We start from the raw sequence: 18,454 nt of genomic DNA on the forward strand, positions 1-18,454 counted from the left end.
TTGAAACATGCTGGGACAGGCTGCATGACTCAAAGTTAGGGAACTGAGGTCTGGAGAAAACCATTTTCATCTTCAGTTGCCAAGGGCCATTGAAGAAGCCCCAGATGAAGGCACAGGCCAAATGTTTGTGGCCTAGCAGCACTGAGGAGGGCCTAAACAAGGTGGTAGTAGGGGTGTTGGTGGGTGGTGAGTGTGTCCAGACTTAGAGCAGGACCATGGACAGAGATCAGCAGGCATCTTTAACCAGATCCCACAGTGAAATGCAGCTCTCCATCATGTGGCTGTGCATTCTGTGTTCTGCGGATAATGTATGGAACATGTGATGTGGGTTTTGAGCTTCCTTGGGTTGGGCACCATCAGACTGCCCTGCACAGTGTGATCTCCCTCTCAGGCACGGACTCACAGGCCTTATTTAGTGTGGGAGGTACTAGTAGTGCCAAATGTACACTGTTGGAAACTGCAATGTAGTCTTGTGGTTTGAACCGTAGCCTCAGAGTAAAGAGACCCAGTCAGACTGAGCTCAACTAGCCTTAGAAACATCTGGTTCAAGGCTTCTTGGACATGGTTCCCTCTTCTCCCTTAAGGAAAGGACCTTAAAGGATTCCTCTTAATATAAAATCCAGTACCCCAGAGTGTACCTCATTCCCTGACCGCCACCAACCCAGGCAGAGGAAAGCAAGCTGAGCTGTGTTGTAGTAGAAAAGCACTGGACTTGAATCAAATGACCTCGGGTTCTGCCCCTTACTAGTGTAATCCTAGATGGTTTACAGAGTCTTCTCAAAGCCACAATCTCTTCATTTGTAAAAAGGGGCTAACAATTATAATCTCTACCTCACAGAGAGAAGTTCATGAGTTAAAGTGTATGAACACACCTGGCAAAAGGCTTGGCATATACAAGCATAAATAAATATGTCTGCTTGTGCATGTATTCCAGAAGTTCCTGAAATCTCCCTTTCTGCAGGAAAGCTTTCCTAAGTCATTGATGAAGTCATGAGTTTCCTTCTATCCACACTAGTAGTTCCTGTTGTATCTTCCTTTTACTCTGTTCATAACTGCTGCTCCTACTGCTGATGTTGATAATGGTGGTGATGATGGTGATGGTGATAGTGTAATGTGGTGAATAATGACTGTCTCAGATCATGGAACAAATAATACAGGTAAAAGGAGAGTGAGAAAAGATTACTTTAGGAAGGAAACAGAAGCTCTGGTTGAGTTTGAGGCCTGGCCTTCCCTGAACTAACCTCTCCAGCTCCCTCCATATAGGCAATCATGTCAAATCCCCAAGGACATTGCACTGGGGATTATGCAGCAAAATATGTGGTCCTAATTAGATCCTGCCCAGAACGGAGGATGTGTTTCAAAAGAGCAAGCGCAGAACAAGGCAAGAAAAGAGATGTTCCCATCCATGTAACACAAATGCTCCCTGAGCACCCTCTTTGGCTGGGTATACAAACATACAAACCAATCCATTGGCATCTAGGAAATGTGGAGTCAACACACACACACACAGCAGTCAACGAGTGTCCTCAGCTTTGTTAAATAACAGGGTATTCTCTCTCGTTACTTCAAACCGTCAGAATCTTCAGTGGCTTCCTAAAGTCTGAATAACAAAATGTCAAAATCCCTAGGCTAACAATCATGAAATAGTTCCAGTATCTTTCCAGTTCTACATAGCTGGCACTCCAACCACAGGACATCCTCTATTTAATATGTCCATGTCTTTCCTTATGCTGTTCCCTCAGCTTGGAATTCCCTTTGTGCTCTTCTGCACATCAAAATTCTCTTTGGCAGTGTGCTCGGTGGTCCCCCGGATCTGTCTCTTGCTTCAACAGTGTTTGGACGGAACAGACCCAGGGATGCCCTTTGCTCCAGCCTCTGACCATCCTCCAACCCTTTTTCCAGTCACAACCTTCAGAGTCAGCCACTCATCTATCCTTGGTCACCGGGACCAGCCAACACCATTTTTTGAGCTTAACTCCTTATTACCGATCAACCGTGAGCTCCCAGATTCATCAGAATTATTCCACCGAGGTGTAGGCCGCCGACAACCACCTGGTCAACATGCATCTGCGGGCCTCCTGCACCTACCTCTCTCTGGGCTTCTATTTCGACCGCGACAATGTGGCTCTGGAGGGCGTGGGCCACTTTTTCCGCGAATTGGCCAAAGAGAAGCGTGAGGGCGCCGAGCATCTCTTGAAAAGGCAAAACCAGCACAGCAGCAGCGCCCTCTTCCAGAACGTGCAGAAGCCATCTCAGGATGAGTGGGGTAAAACCCAGGATGCTATGGAAGCCGCCATTAACATGAAGAAGAACCTGAACCAGGTCCTTTTGGATCTGCATGCCCTGGGTTCTGCCTGCGCAGACCCCCATTTCTGCAACTTCCTGGAGAGCCACTTCCTAGATGAGGAGGTGAAACTCATCAAGAAGATGGGTGACCACCTGACCAACCTCTGCAGGCTGGCTGGTCCCCAGGCTGGGCTGAGTGAGTATCTCTTCGAAAGGCTCACTGTCAAGTATGACTAGGAGCCTCCGGAGCCCAGTGGCCTTTGAGGAGCCCCTTTGGTGTCAGGGCTTCTGCCTGAAGCCCCTCTCTGCAGCCACTAGGCAGTTTTTAACCACCCTGGAGCCCTCTCCCAAGCCTTGGACCAAATGGAAACAATAAAGCTTTTTGCAGCAGCTAAAGAAAAAAAAAATCCTTCTCTTCCTTTAAGGTCCTTGAAGTGTCATGTCCTTTCTAATGCCTTTCTTTAATCCCCCTGTATTACTTTTCTAGGACTCCTGCAACACTTTACCACAAACTTAGTGGTTTAATAGAAACTCATTATTTCACAGTGGAGGCCAGAAATCCAAAATCAAGGTGTCGGCAGGGCCATGCTCCCTCCAAAACTCTAGGGGGGGATCTTCCCTTGCTTCTTCCAATTTCTGGTGCTCCTGGTGTTCCTTCACTTGTGGCAGCATAACCACAATCTCTGCCTCCATCCTCATATGACCTTCTTGCCTGTATCTCTGTATTGCTCATCTTCTTATATGGACACCTGTCATTGGATTTAGGTCCGATCCAGTCAATCCAGGATGGTCCCATCTTGAGATATGTCACTTAATTAAATCTACAAACACCCTTTATCCACATAAACATAAACTCACATCCACAGGTATCAGGGGGTTAGGACTTGGGTGTATCTTTTTTGTGGGGGTCACCATTCAACCCATTACATCCTCTAAGACCAAATTAATATCCCCTTCTTTTGACGTTACAGAGCATATTCTCCCATCTATATTAGAGGTTTATGAATACAGTTCTGTCTCTCTTACCAGAGGGAAAATTCTTCAATGCCAGGGACTATGTCTTATTCATCTTTGTGTAATTCATTACTTATCCCAGTGACTGACATATAGTAGGTATTCAGTTGGTTATTGTTGACATTTTAAAATGGTTGATTTACTTTCTACTTCTGGCATAGAGGGAAGCAGCTGTGGAAGGCAGGCTTGGGGCAACAACGTGCTACCTAACTATCAGAGTTATGATTTAGAATAAGTGCCTGCCTCTGGGAAAGTATTAGCTCCCCTTTCACCAGGAGGCAGTTGTTACTCCTTGTAGTATTATAATCCAAACAGCAAGAATTTCTTAAGAATTACCAATTCAAGCTATACTTTCTCCCTTAGCATGTCTTTTGGCATTTACTGATTTATTCAAGTATCTATCTACCTATCTATCTATCATTCATTCATTCAATTAACTGACCCCCTATGTGCCAAATGCTAGGCTAGGCCTGGTATGGAGATACATAAATCCACAAGATATAGATATTGCCCTTTATGAGCTTTGCGTCTATCCAGAAAGGAAACATATACATATGACATTTACGGGGTAGGATATAACCATCTGCAGGTAGGTGTGACTGAAGGACTACTGCCAAAGATAAGTTAAAGAGTCCATTGCCTCAGTAGAACTTAGAAGCATGGACTCATCCAAGAAAGCTTACCATTTTTTCCAGAAACATTCATTCTCTTTGGGCTTCCTGTGAAACAATATTAATTACCCAGGGCACATATATCCTGCCCATTTCATGGATCAGCAGAAAACATGCCTGATTACCAAATTCTATCTAACTACCAACCCTTTAAAAAACAAGAGTAACCCAACTGTTTATTCTACAACAAATCCCTGGAGGTTAAGGCAGACCACCAGCAAGTTTGTTTGCACGGTGTCCCCTGGACACACACCACCACCCCCACCCTGGGAGACACTGTGAATAGGACTTTGGAACTTACAATCCTGGGTCCCAGATGCTGCAATTAAGATGCTTGAATAAAGCAGTAGAGTTAAAGGCTGCCTGAAACTCCTGGAATGAAGTAGCAGAGAGTGGAGTAAGGAGGGGAAAGTGGAAGGATATATGTTCCCCTCTGGGGCCCAGGGGCAAAAAGCTAAGAAGGTAAGAATAGGATGGAGGTTGGGTACAGGGAAATAGTACTGCTCACATATCCCCTCACATAAACTAATAAAAAGTAGCCATGGGGGTGAGGGGATGGAGTGGGGAGTCCCAACAAACTAACTGGAGGAGGGCTTGGAGTCAGGTGGCTGAACACTGTGACTGAAAACTAAACTCTTTTTTTTTAACATCTTTATTGGAGTATAGTTGCTTTACAATGGTGTGTTAGTTTCTACTGTATAACAAAGTGAATCAGCTATACATATACATATATCCCCATATCTCCTCCCTCTTGCGTCTCCCTCCCACCCTCCCTATCCCACCCCCTATGGTCACAAAGCACCAAACTGATCTCCCTGTGCTATGCAGCTGCTTCCCACTAGCTATTTTACATTTGGTAGTGGATATGTGTCAATGCCACTGTCTCACTTCATCTCAGCTTACCCTTCCCCCTCCCCGTGTCCTCAAGTCCATTCTCTACATCTGCATCTTTATTCCTGTCCTGCCCCTAGGTTCATCAGAACCATTTTTTTTAACATCTTTATTGGAGTATAATTGCTTTACAATGTTGTGTTAGTTTCTGCTGTATAACAAAGTGAATCAGCTATACGTATACATATATCCCTATATCCCCTCCCTCTTGCATCTCCCTCCCACCCTCCCTATCCCATTGCAGCACTATTTACAATAGCCAGGACATGGAACCAACCTAAGTGTCCATCGACAGATGAATGGATAAAGAAGATGTGGCACATATATACAATGGAATATTACTCAGCCATAAAAAGAAACAAAATTATTTGTAGTGAGGTGGATAGACCTAGAGTCTGTCATACAAAGTGAAGTAAGTCAGAAAGAGAAAACTAAACTCTTGAGCTTTCCTGTGGTGCTGCAGTTTTGGCCCATGAGATTTATAATAATACCAATGCACACTTGTATGGTGCTTTACAATTTATAAATTTATTTCACATCTACTATCACATAGCCTTTAAAAGTTGAAAAGAATGGCTAAATTCACACCTCCTCATGATGCCAGAATTCCATGTTAACCATTTCATTTGCTTCTCATACAATCTTAGTGGAGAAAATGACCATTAGCATCATACTTACCATTTAACAGAAGAGGAACCAAGCCAAGAGGGGCAAGTGACTTAGCCCAGTCACATAGTTGGTAAGTGATGCAGTTGAACATTTACCAGAAATACTGAACTACTTGCTATTCCCAGAAGCTGTGTGTTCTTTCATGCCTCTATGCCTTTGCAAGAGTACTTTGTTCTGCCTGGTACGGCCTTCCCTCCTTCTTTGGTGATCTGCTGCTCACCTGTCAAGGCCTAGTTGAATGCCACCTCCTTACCAAAGACCTCCCCAACTCTTCCTACCTTCCCTAAAAGAATGAGTGGCTATCTCCTCTGAGCTCTTACAGTACCTAATATAGTATAAATCTCTATTAAAGTACTTATCTTGGTGTATTACAAATATTTGGGCATGTGTCCACTCTCACACTGAACTGAGAATTCCTATCTCCTTGAATGCAGGAACCTTGCTTTCTTCTCTTTGTCTCTCCATTCTTCAGACAGTGCTAGGCACTTACATTTGAAGAATAAAACATCTAAATAAGTGAATGAGCTGAAGATTTTATGTATACTTTTATACCAGCCATGGCCCCACAGGTGAGTGCTCCTAATGGATATCTCCAAAGATGTTGGTTCCCTCTTGAGCCTAGCTCAGTGAGTCAACATGTTTATCAAAAACCGGATGAGGTTGGGCTAATCGCCAGGCTCCTCATTTAATATGAGGCCACCCTGACTGGGACCACTGTCTCTACAAGAGGTTCAGTTCCAGGATTGGTGCGACCCTGAAGATAACCCATCCCACAGAAGATGCCCCCATGTTTCCCTGCCTGAACTTAGGTGGCCATAGAGAGGGAGAGGAGGTTAGAATAGGAAACAGGAAGAGAAAAAAGGACAGTAGGGAAGGAAAGAGAAGGGAGACAAGGAGGGAAAGATGCTGGAGGGGAGAGAAAGAACTAGGAAGGAGGGGGATACCAGAAATAAGCAGATGTGCCACCTTAAATCAGATGGTGGATGTTGTAGGCATTAGCTAATTGGTACCATCCTCATGTAAAACAATATCAATTGAGTTCTAGTCATGCACTCTGACTTTAACAATGAACACCTGTGCCCTTTACACTTTGCAAGGATAGTAGCAAGGTACAGTTGACATAGGCTCTGGCAGATATGTATTCAAACCCTGAACTGTGTGACTTTGGGCAAAGAACAACTCTCTGAGGCCCATTTTCCTCATCTTTCAGATAAGGATAATATCTACCTTGTAGGGTTATCTACCTTACGAAGATTAGTGGGACTATACAAAAAGTGCTTGGTAAATAGACAGTCAGCAAATGATAGCTACTGTTATTACGTGCTTTCAGGAAGCTGCATAGTGAAAAAACGCAGACTTTGGAGACAGACCAAGGTTTGAATCCTATTTCTGCCATTTACTAGCTACATTTCATATCCTCCTTCTGAGAAATTAACTCCGTCACCCTTTGAATTGCTACCTAGGCAGTGTAGTATAAGAGGTAGGAGCATGGTCTCTGGAGTTTTAATCCTGGTTTATTGTGTGACCTTGAGTAAATTACCTAACAATTCAGAGCCCTAGTTTCCCCATTTGTAAAGTGGGAGGAATAATAATAGTACCAATTTCCTAGGGTTGTTGTGAGGATTAAATGAGTTAATTTATGTCAAATGCTTAAAATTGTTTCTGGTAGATACTAAAATCTCAAAAAAAGTACCTATTGTTATCCTAAAATACTTTCCACACTCACCATCTCATTTATTTCTCACAATATCCTGTGAAAGGTGTATTCCATTCTCATTTTACAGGTAAGGAAACTGAGGCTCAGGCTTGTTCAGACTCATATAGGTAGTAAATGACAAAGCCCAGACTAAAAGGTGTTTGCTCAGTAGCTTTAATGTCTCCCTCTTCTCCTCCACTTTAAACTCTAATACCTACACTATTTCTCAGTGCTTTTCTTTGAATGCCATGCAGTATGTCAGGTGTGCCAGGAACTCATTCTGGAAATGCAATATAGACTCATTCTCTACAGACATGCTGATGGGCTTTGACTTGACTACTTGTTAGAGAAGACATGACTTCTGAACATTCAGCTACATATCACCTTCTATGAAAGCTAGATCCACCGCTTCCCTGCTTTGCAGAAGTAATTGAATATAGCCTTCCCCCGGAAATCAGAATTCTCTTCCTTTGCACATTTGGTCATCCTGCCAACATGCTTTCACTTTTGTCTGACCTAATCAGCTAGAATTTAAAGCTCTAAAATATTAATTTCCACAAACATGCTTGTAACCCAGCAAAGTTGGCTAAAAACACATTTCTGTAAAGAAAATTCTAATTCTCTCTTGACTTCCATTATAAAGTTGAAGGTGTGTTCCCATGGAAACGGTCCCCACAAAACACTGAATCAAAGCTTTTGGTGAAGAAGGGTCAACTATGCTGTGTTGACAAGGACTGGGCAAGACTGGGCAGTGTATGAAATGACGTACATGAAAACAAAGTGCTATATAGATAGAAGATAGTACTAGTAGTGAGAGCAGTACAAGCATCCACTCTTGGCCTCACAGCCATTCTTACCTACTTTCAGCTTCTGGAAAGTAGTAGGGGCATCCCTACCTTAGATCTTTGCAAGCTGCACTCTACCCCCCTTCCCAATACCTATCATGAGCGCTCCCTATCATGCTTTGCTGTTTTTTGAACTCCATAGCACTTACCATCTAACATACCAATTGTTTTACATTTTTATGTCATTTATTTTTGGCCCCTCTCTCTTTAGAATGTAAGCAACATAACATGGATTTTCTTTGTTTTTTCACTATTGTATCCCAGCACCTGGAACATCTTGCCTGGTACATGGTAGGTGTTCAATAACTATTTTGTGTGCGTGATGGTTACCTTTACTTATTTCTTTTTTATTGACATATAGTTGATTTACAATGTTGTGTTAGTTTCTGCTGTACAACAAAGTGATTCAGTTATACATATGTATACATTCTGTTTTATATTCTCTTCCATTATGGTTTATCACATAATATTGAATATAATTCCCTGTACTATACAGTAGGACCTTGTTGTTTATCCACTCTCTATATAATAGTTTGCATCTTCTAACCCCAAACTCCCAATCTATCCCTCTCCCAACCCCTCCCCCTTGGCAACCACAAGTCTGTTCTCTATGTCTGTGAGTCTGCGATAACTATTTGTTGAACAAAGGAAGGGATGAATGAATGAACGAATGATGACTATTGCCCCCTCTGTCTGAAAATCTCATCTCTCTGCCTCAACCCCCTTCACCTGATTAACTCTCCCACAGCCTCTAGAATGCAGCAGAAGTATCACTTCCTCAAGAGAGATTTCCTGCTGCCTTAATGTTGGTTGGATCCTCCTATCAAATCTTGTTACCACAGCCTATACTTTTCCTATAGAGCACAATTGCAATTAAATAACAAATTATATAATATCTTATTTGTTGTCTGTCCCCCTCAAGACAGAAGCTCCATGAGGGCAAGGATTGCACTGTGTTCACCTCTGTATCCTTAGGGTCTAGAATAGGGCCTGACACATAAGAGGTGCTTAGTAAATAAGGTATGAATGATTGAGTGAAAATTGTGTCAGTTATGGGATAGAGCAGGGGGTCTCAGCTTAAGCACATACTGTTTAGCATAGGATTCAGACATGTCTAGAGGAGTGGTGGGGTAGTCTCTTTAGTGATCTATTTAGATGAGGGATTGAGACTTCTTCTGGGAAAGAATTCATCCTATGGAAAAAAAGAATGGAGGCTGACAGGGTTGGATGGATAGCATGAGAAAGAAAGGTAAGACTGAATAGAGCACCAGCTGCAGTGTCTACCACTTAGTTTGTTCTTTGGCCCAGGTCTTGGGACACTCAAGCCTGAGTTTTAAAAAGTGTGCGACAGGAGGAAGAACACTGACAGCTCTTTTGCCAAAAATAGGGCAGATTTAAAAAACACGAGGCAGCCCTGCTTTGGGAGCTTTCTTATTAAATGAAGCTTAAAAATGGAGGCATATCCTGGCTAAAAGAAGACCCATGGCGCAGAAAATAAGGTCTTTAACATCAGCTCCCGGTCGTAGCACCATCTTTGGCAGACATTGACAGTGGTGGCAGTGATGGCAGCAGTGGCTGCAGCAGCTCTGGAATACAAGAGACCTGCAGTTAAGTGCCACAGGGAAGAAGAAAATGGTGGAAGACAAGTTTCAGCTGAGAGGACTGTGATTGGGAGCACATTTCCTGGCAACACTTAAACATAATTAGGTTACAATATTCTAACCCCTGTCCAGTAATTTACTTTGTAAAATTTATTTTGCCAGCTCTGGGATATTCTCTCTCCTTTGGTAATCAGCAGGGACCACCTAGCCTCAGCTGCCCCAGTCATGCCAGCAATTTTCAGCAACATTCACATCTCTCTCTCCCCATGCTTTCAACTTGTTATGTTTTTTTATTAAAAATAACAGCTTTATTGAGATATAATTCACATACCAAACAATTCACCATTTTAAATTGTACAATTCAGTGGTTTTAGTATATTCATAGAGTTGTACAATTAGTTTTAGAACACGATTGTTGCCCCCAAAAGAAACAAGAAATTCTGTGCCCATTAGCAGTAATTTTCCATTTCCCCCAATCTCCCCCTGAGCCTAGGCAATCACTCATCTATTTTCTGTCTCTATAGATTTACCTATTCTATAGGGACCTGTAGAGCAATTTGGGGAGTATTGCCATCTTAGCAATATTAAATTTCTCAATCCATGAACATGGGATGTCTTTTCAATTATGTATGTTTAATTTATTAAAACAATATTTTGTAGTTTTAGAATATAAGTTTCGTACTTTTTTGTTAAGTTTATTCCTAAGTATTTTATTATTTTTGATGCTTTTATAAATGGAATTGTTTTCCTAATTTCATTTTTGGATTGTTCATTGCTACTGTATGGAAATACTAATGATTTCTGTGCATTGATTCTGTATCCCAGTGGTCCCCAACATTTTTGGCACCGGGGACTGGTTTCGCGGAGGACAATTTTTCCACAGACGGGGGTGGGGGAAGGGGATGGTTCAGGTGGTAATGCAAGTGATGGGGAGTGATGGGGAGCAGCAGATGAAGCTTCACTTGCTCGCCCACTGCTCACCTCCTGCTGTGCCGCCCGGTTCCTAACAGGCCGAGGACTGGTCCATGGCCTGGGGTTTGGGGACCCCTGCTATATCCTATAACTTTGCTTAATTTATTAGCTCTAATAGTTCTTTGTGGACTTTTGAAGTTTTCTGAGGTACAAGATCATGTCATTTATGAAAAGGAATAGTGTTACTTCTTCTTTTGCAATTTGGATGCTTTTTATTTCTTTTTCTTGTCTAATTGCTCTGGCTAGAACTTCCATTACAATATTGAATAGAAGTGGTGAGAGGGGGCAACCTTTTCTTGTTCCTGATCTTAGGGGAAAAGCTTTCAGTCTTTCACCATTGAGTATGATGTTAGCTGTGGGTTTTTCATATATGGCTTTTATCATGTTGAAGAAGTTCCCTCCTATTTTTAGTTTACTGAGTTTTTTTTTAATGAAAGGGTATTAGATTTTGTCAAATGCTTTTTCTGCATCAAATGAGATGAAATTTAAAAATGCAAGAAAAGAAAAAAGAAATATGAGATAATAAACATTATTTTTTAAAAAAAGAAAGGAATAAATTAGACACTACCTGGGGCTTCCCTGGTGGCACAGTGGTTGAGAATCTGCCTGCCAATGCAGGGGACACGGGTTCGAGCCCTGGTCTGGGAGGATCCCACATGCCGCGGAGCAACTGAGCCCGTGAGCCACAAGTACTGAGCCTGCACATCTGGAGCCTGTGCTCCACAACAAGAGAGGCCGCGATAGTGAGAGGCCCACGCACCACGATGAAGAGTGGCCCCCGCTTGCCGCAACTGGAGAAAGCCCTCGCACAGAAACGAAGACCCAACACAGCCATAAATAAATAAATTTAAAAAATAGACACTACCTGGTATAAGAGCAAGCACAACAACCTAAGAAGTCCCTGTTTCAGAAGGCACATTCTTAAAGGCCTTTGGTTTGAGGGCTTCCATTACTCACACAGAAAGAAAAAATAAAGTACACATGTGAGGAAAAATATAATCAGTGTGGTAAAAATTAACTGCCTTAATGACCTTCGTGTTTTAGCCATTGTAAGCAGAACTCTGTTCTCCCAAAATGGAGGCAAAATCTATATGACACAAACATTTCTAGGTCCAAACCAACAGCCCACTTCTTGTGGTAAGATTGTAAAGCAAGAGCTGATGAAGCTGAAGTCTCTCTCTGTGAGAATTTTATCTTGGCACGACCTTAAGTTAGAAAGACAATCGTCTCTTCTTTTCAAAGCTTACCCGCTTTCTCCTTAAATCTCAGTTAAACTTAAGAGAACAGGGAGATGACTTCAAAGTTTGAGGGAATCCCAGAAAAGCCTCTACATATTTCTTACTAGGCCCTGAGCATTTGGAGGGCTGGGCTTACATCTTACTCATCCTGTTATCCCCAGCATCTAGCTCAGGGCCTGGCCTGGAAAGTAGGCACTTAACAAATAGGCATTGGGGAACCAATGTATTTGTATTCTGAGACTCACGTGGAATAGAAATTATATTTTCTAATTACATAGAGTAAAACATTTTAGAAAAGTTTTCTCAGCTAATCAATAGGTCTCAAAAGTTTACAAATACCTTCATACTAGAGCATGTGGCTCTGTCTCTCTCTGAGAGAATTTTCAATAGTTGGTCCTGGCCAGACCTGAAAGACAGAATCTGACACAAATGTCTAGCAAGCATCCTGCGATAACAGTATCTGGGATATATTTCTGAACTACATAAATATGCCAACATGCCCTCTCTACCTAACTATCTTACAGGTACTTCAAAATGAACTTATTACCTTCCCTACTATTCCACCCTGTCCCCTAGAAATCTCAGAGTCATCCTTGTCTTCCTTTTCTCCCTCATCCAAATCTATTCTACCTCAGAAATCTCTGTTGAATATGCCCCACTTCCTTTTGCTCCTACTGCCACTGCTCTAGGTCAACCCTTCATTCTGGGCTATTATAGAAACCTCATCAGTTTTGCTACTTTGCTCTTGTTGACCTTACTTAATTTTCCATATAACAACTGGCATGATCTTTTTAAAAAATATAAAACTCATCCTATCATTCCCTTGTTTAAAAACCATTAATGGCATTTCAATGCTGACAGGAAAAGCATCCTTACATCTTTAGCATACAAGGCTTTTCACAACTCTATCTTATCTATCCTTTCAGCCTCATCTCCTACCACTTAATTCCCACATGTGTACCCTCCAGTCATACCAACCTTCTTAAAATTTTCCTAACATGTCATGCTTATTCATACCCCATGCTTTTGCACATCTTATTCCATCTCCTTCCCATGCTCTCTGCGTGGTGAACTCCTATTTATCTATCAGTCCAATTCACAAGTCAGTCCTTTTGTGAAGACTTCCCTGACTTACCAAGGCAGAGGTAGCTAGTTTGTTCTCTATGTTGTGTACAATCCTCTGTTATAAGCACATTGCATTATAATTGCTTTTTTAACATCTCTGACTCCCCCACTAAATTCAGTGGTAGGAACTGGGTCTAGGTTGGAATCAAGTTTACATCCCCAGCCTCTAGCACAGCACTTGGTACAAAGCAGGCTCTCAGAAAATATTTGTCAACGATCAATCCTTCAACAATATAGTCATTATTGAGACTTTCAGCAAAGTTACACTGGCAAATGGATAGAAACCTTATAAATACCTGGATTCAGATGCTCACAGTGATAGATCTAGGTTTTTAATACCAGAAAGCTTCTTATACAGATAAAAAGGGATTATTTTCTCCCATTAGACAAATTCATTTTTAAGAAGAATTTTGAAAAATATTTTAAAAGAATCCTAGTATTTCATGTGTACAAAAAAATAGGATGTTGAAGATGAAAACTGCATTCTCTACATAAAATACTTTCAGTTTTTTGGATGGAAAAGGCCTTGATTTTTGTTTTAAATTATGGTTAATTACACACACACACACACAAGTCACTAAGTAAACAATTTGAGAGTTTATATTCACGTCTTGTTAAAATAATTATATGTGTTTTAGCAAAGGAAAAAAACCAAAATAAGTCGGTTGTTGTTGTTAAAATAAAACACCTTAATTCTCATTTTTAATACAGCCTGGCAAAAAATAACTCACCAATATTCGTGATTAACCTGTTGAATAGTAAATGACTTGTCTCCTAGTGACCTCACAAGTATCTACTTCAATTAGCCTTGGCAAATAAAAAAATTCATTATTTAGTTTCCTTATGTAGATGCAAAATCAATCTGAAAAGAGTAAAAAAAATGAGTCATTGCTTTAAAGTGTATTAGTGTGTACCTTTTAAAATGAAGCCTACCTCTACTGCTGAGTTGAAGAACCTGCACTAAGGCTATAGCAAACAACAAGAAAGCATTTTTCCAAGAAAAATGTCAGGGATGTTGTAGTTAATAATCTGATTCATGAGTCAGACAGAGGGTTGGTTTGAGTGACCTCTAATTTCCCTTCCAATGCCAGTATTTTATGGTTCTATGAAATCAAGTCTTCCTAACCTGTGATTTAAATATATTTACTTTAAATAAAATCTGCCTTACTACAAAGCACATTTGTTAATCAAATCACATTTTCAATGTCTTTCATTACAAAACCAGAGATGGGCTTCTATAATAGGAAAAATTGGGACCAAATGATAATTTTAAAAGCACACACTCAAGAATGCAAGAAGTCTTTTAAAATGACAGTTAAGTGGGGGGGAAGGTCATTTTCTGATAAAGTGTTAGTAACAATTCTGAGTACAAATAAAAAAGTATAAATAGTACTTTACATTAGAAAAATGAACAAAAGATCAGAAACTAACTACCTCTAGTAAATATCCTTTTAAAATAAACTACTGGTCTATTTTTATTTAATTAATATTTTGAACTGCTTATAATTTAAAGTTACAATCTTTTTTGATACAATCAGGATACATTTATCTTTAAAGATCATTGTTTATCTCATGATTTCTTTTAGGGTCAATTTTCCCACATGATGGCTTTCCTCCAGATGTAGAAAACCTAGAGCAAGGCTTTGAGAGGAATATAACATAGTCAAGATCACTGGCTCTAGTATCAGTCTTGGGGATGCAGATCCCTTGTGATCTTAGGTTATCTCCTTAAACTAACTGAAGTAAAGTTTCACCAGATATAAAATGGGTTGTAATAAGGATTAGGTGAAATAACTTTCTTCCAATAATAACTGATCAATAATGGTTGTTATTATTAGGGTGCAGCCCACAAATGATCATTGGCATCTAGAGCTGCTAGAGCTGCCCACTATGTAGGGCTTTCTTAATTAAAAACATCTTCATTGTTTTATTTTTTGCCGTTCCATAAAACTTTGTTTATTGTTCTTACATAAAGAGAGAAACAAAAAGGGCAGGAACTTTTAAAGATCACAAATGTGAGCCAGTGAGGGTTGCTAGAGATTTTAGCTCTTCACTTCGATTTACAAACTTAATTTCACTTAATGATTTTTCACTATGGGAGGGGACAAGATGGCCTTTCATTTCACTTCACAAAATAGGAAACAGGATGAGAATCATTGGCTTAAGTTGTAGCCAATAAAAGAGCTGATAGATTCGCTGAACAAGTAGTTATTATTTAGTGTCTCTAATGTGCAAAGTTCAAGGCAAATTCCTACTATAGGGGACCCAGATGAGGAAGATGCTGAGGAAGATGCCCTCTTTGCTCTTGAGGAGCTTACAGTTCAGTGGGTACGGTAAGAAAAAATAACTTTGCTTTAAATTGAAGTATAGTTGATTTACAATGTTGTGTTAATTTCTCCTGTACAGCAAAGTGACTCAGTTATATATATATATATAAGAATATATACATATATATTCTTTTTTATATTCTTTTCCATTATGGTTTATCCCAGGATGTTGAATATAGTTCCCTGTGCTATACAGTAGGACCTTGTTGTCCATCCATTCTGTATGTAATAGTTTGCATCTACTAACTCCAAACTCCCAATCCATCCCTCCCCACCCCACTCCTTGGCAACCACAAGTCTGTTCTCTATGTCTGTGAGTCTGTTTCTGCTTCGTAGATAGGTTCATTTGTGTCATATTTCAGATTCCACATATAAATGATATCATATGGTATTTGTTTTTCTCTTTCTGACTTACTTCACTTAATATGATAATCTCTGGTTGCATCCATGTTGCTGCAAATGGCATTATTTCATTCTTTCTTATGGCTGAGTAGTATTCCATTGTTTATATATGTACTATGTGTTCTTTATCCATTCATCTGATGATGGACATTTAGGTTTCCATGTCTTGGCTACTGTGAATAGTACTGCTATGAACATAGGGGTGCATGTATCTTTTGAATTATAGTTTTGCTCAGATATATGCCCAGGAGTGGGATTGCTGGATCATATGGTAATTCTATTTTTAGTTTTCTGAGGAACCTCCATATTGTTTTCCAGAGTGGCTGCACCAACTTACATGCCCACCAACAGTGTAGGAGGGTTCCCTTTTCTCCACACCTTCTCCAGAATTTATTATTTGTAGACTTTTTAATGATGGCCATTCTGACTGGTGTGAGGTGACACCTCATTGTACTTTTGATTTACATTTCTCTAATAATTAGTGATGTTGAACATCTTTTCATTGGCCATCTGTATGTCTTCTTTGTAAAAATGTTTATTTAGGTCTTCTGCCCATTTTTCGATTAGGTTTTTTTTTCGTTGTTGAGTTGTATGAGCTGTTTGTATATTTTGGAAATTAAGCCCTTGTTGGTCACATTATTTGCAAATATTTTTTCCCATTCCATAGGTTGCCCTTTCATTATGTTTATGGTTTCCTTTGCTTTGCAAAAGCTTGTAAGTTTGATTAGGCCCCATTTGTTTATTTTGTTTTTATTTCTATTCCCTTGGGAGACTGACCTAAGAAAACATTGGTATGATTTATGTCAGAGAATGTTTTGCTATGTTCTCTTCTAGGAGTTTTATGGTGACTTGTCTGATATTTAAGTCTTTAAGCCATTTTGAGTTTATTTTTGTGCATCGTGTGAGGGTGTGTTCTAACTTCATTGATTTACATGTAGCTGTCCAACTTTCCCAGCATCACTTGCTGAAGAGACTTTTTCCCATTTTATATTCTTGCTTCCTTTGTCGAAGATTAATTGACCATAGGTGCGTGGGTTTATTTCTGGGCTCTTTATTCTGTTCCATTGATCCATATGTCTGTTTTTGTGCCAATACCACACTGTTTTGACTACTGTAACTTTGTAGTATTGTCTGAAGTCTGGGAGCGTTATGCCTCCTGCTTTGTTTTTTGCCCCCTCAGGATTGCTGTTGCAATTTTCAGTCTTTTATAGCTCCATATGAATTTTAGGATTATTTTTTCTAGTTCTCTGAAAAATGTTATGGGTAATTTGATAGGGATCAGTTTAAATCTGTATATTGCTTTGGGTAATATGGCCATTTTAATAATATTAATTCTTCCAATCCAAGAGCATGGGATATCTTTCTATTTCTTTGAATCATCTTTAATTTCCTTTATTAATGTTTTATAGTTCTCAGCATATAAGTCTTTCACCTCCTTGGTCAGGTTTATTCCTAACTATTTTAGGTGTTGGTGTGATTTTAAAAGGTATTGCTTTTCTTACATTCCCTTTCTGATATGTCATTATTAGTGTAAAGAAATGCAACCGATTTCTGTATGTTAATCTTGTATCCTGCTACCTTGCTGAATTCATTTATCAGTTCTAATAGTTTTTGTGTGGAATCTTTAGGGTTTTCTATATATAGTATCATGTCATATGCATATAATGACAATTTTACCTCTTCCCTTCCAAGTTGTATACCTTTGATTTCTTTTTCCTGTCTGATTGCTGTGGCTAGGACTTCCAAGACTAAGTTGAAGAGAAATGGTGAGAATGGGCATCCTTGTCTTGTCCCAGATTTTAGTGGAAGTCTTTCAGCTTTTCACCGTTGAGTATTATTTTGGCTGTGGGTTTGTCATAAATAGCTTTTACTATGTTGAGATATGTTCCCTTTATACCCACTTTAGTAAGAGTTTTTATCATGAATGGATGTTGAATTTTGTCAAATGCTTTTTCTGCATCTATTGAGATAATCATGTGGTTTTTGTGTTTTCTTTTGTTGATGTGGTGTATCACATTGATTGATTTGTGTATGTTGAACCATTCTTGTGAACTTGGGATGAATCTCACTTGGTCATGGAGTATGATCTTTTTTATGTGTTGTTTGATTTGGTTTGCTAATATTTTCTTGAGAATTTTTGCATCTATATTCATCAAAGATATTGGCCTGTAATTAGAAAACATAATTTTAAAGCAAGGCCCAATGTGCTGAGTGCAAATAGATTAGCACAAAGTGTGGTCAATTTCTACTAATACCTTGAAACATTATCTCTTGACATAGCAGTATTTTTTTTTAAACATCTTTATTGGAGTATAACTGCTTTACAATGGTGTGTTAGTTTCTGCTTTATAACAAAGTGAATCAGTTATACATATACATATATCCCCATATCTCTTCCCTCTTGAATCTCCCTCCCTCCCACCCTCCCTATCCCACCCCTCTAGGTGGTCACAAAGCACCGAGCTGATCTCCCTGTGCTATGCGGCTGCTTCCCACTAGCTATCTATTTTACATTTGGTAGTGTATATATGTCCATGCCACTCTCTCACTTTGCCCCATCTTACCCTTCCCCCTCCCCGTATCCTCAAGTCCATTCTCTAGTAGGTCTGTGTCTTTATTCCCGTCTTGCCCCTAGGTTCTTCATGACCATTTTTTTGTTGTTTTTTAGATTCCATATATATGTGTTAGCATACGGTATTTTTCTCTTTCTGACTTAC

At 39.9% G+C, this 18,454-nt stretch overlaps 1 pseudogene; it reads left to right on the forward strand.

Annotated features, from left to right (window-relative positions):
* The first annotated feature begins 306 nt into the window (after positions 1-306).
* Positions 307-2,523, forward strand: LOC133081814 (ferritin light chain-like; annotated as a pseudogene).
* The last annotated feature ends 15,931 nt before the right edge of the window (positions 2,524-18,454 follow it).

Source organism: Eubalaena glacialis, chromosome X, assembly GCF_028564815.1.
Source record: "Eubalaena glacialis isolate mEubGla1 chromosome X, mEubGla1.1.hap2.+ XY, whole genome shotgun sequence".
Taxonomy (NCBI): domain Eukaryota; kingdom Metazoa; phylum Chordata; class Mammalia; order Artiodactyla; family Balaenidae; genus Eubalaena; species Eubalaena glacialis.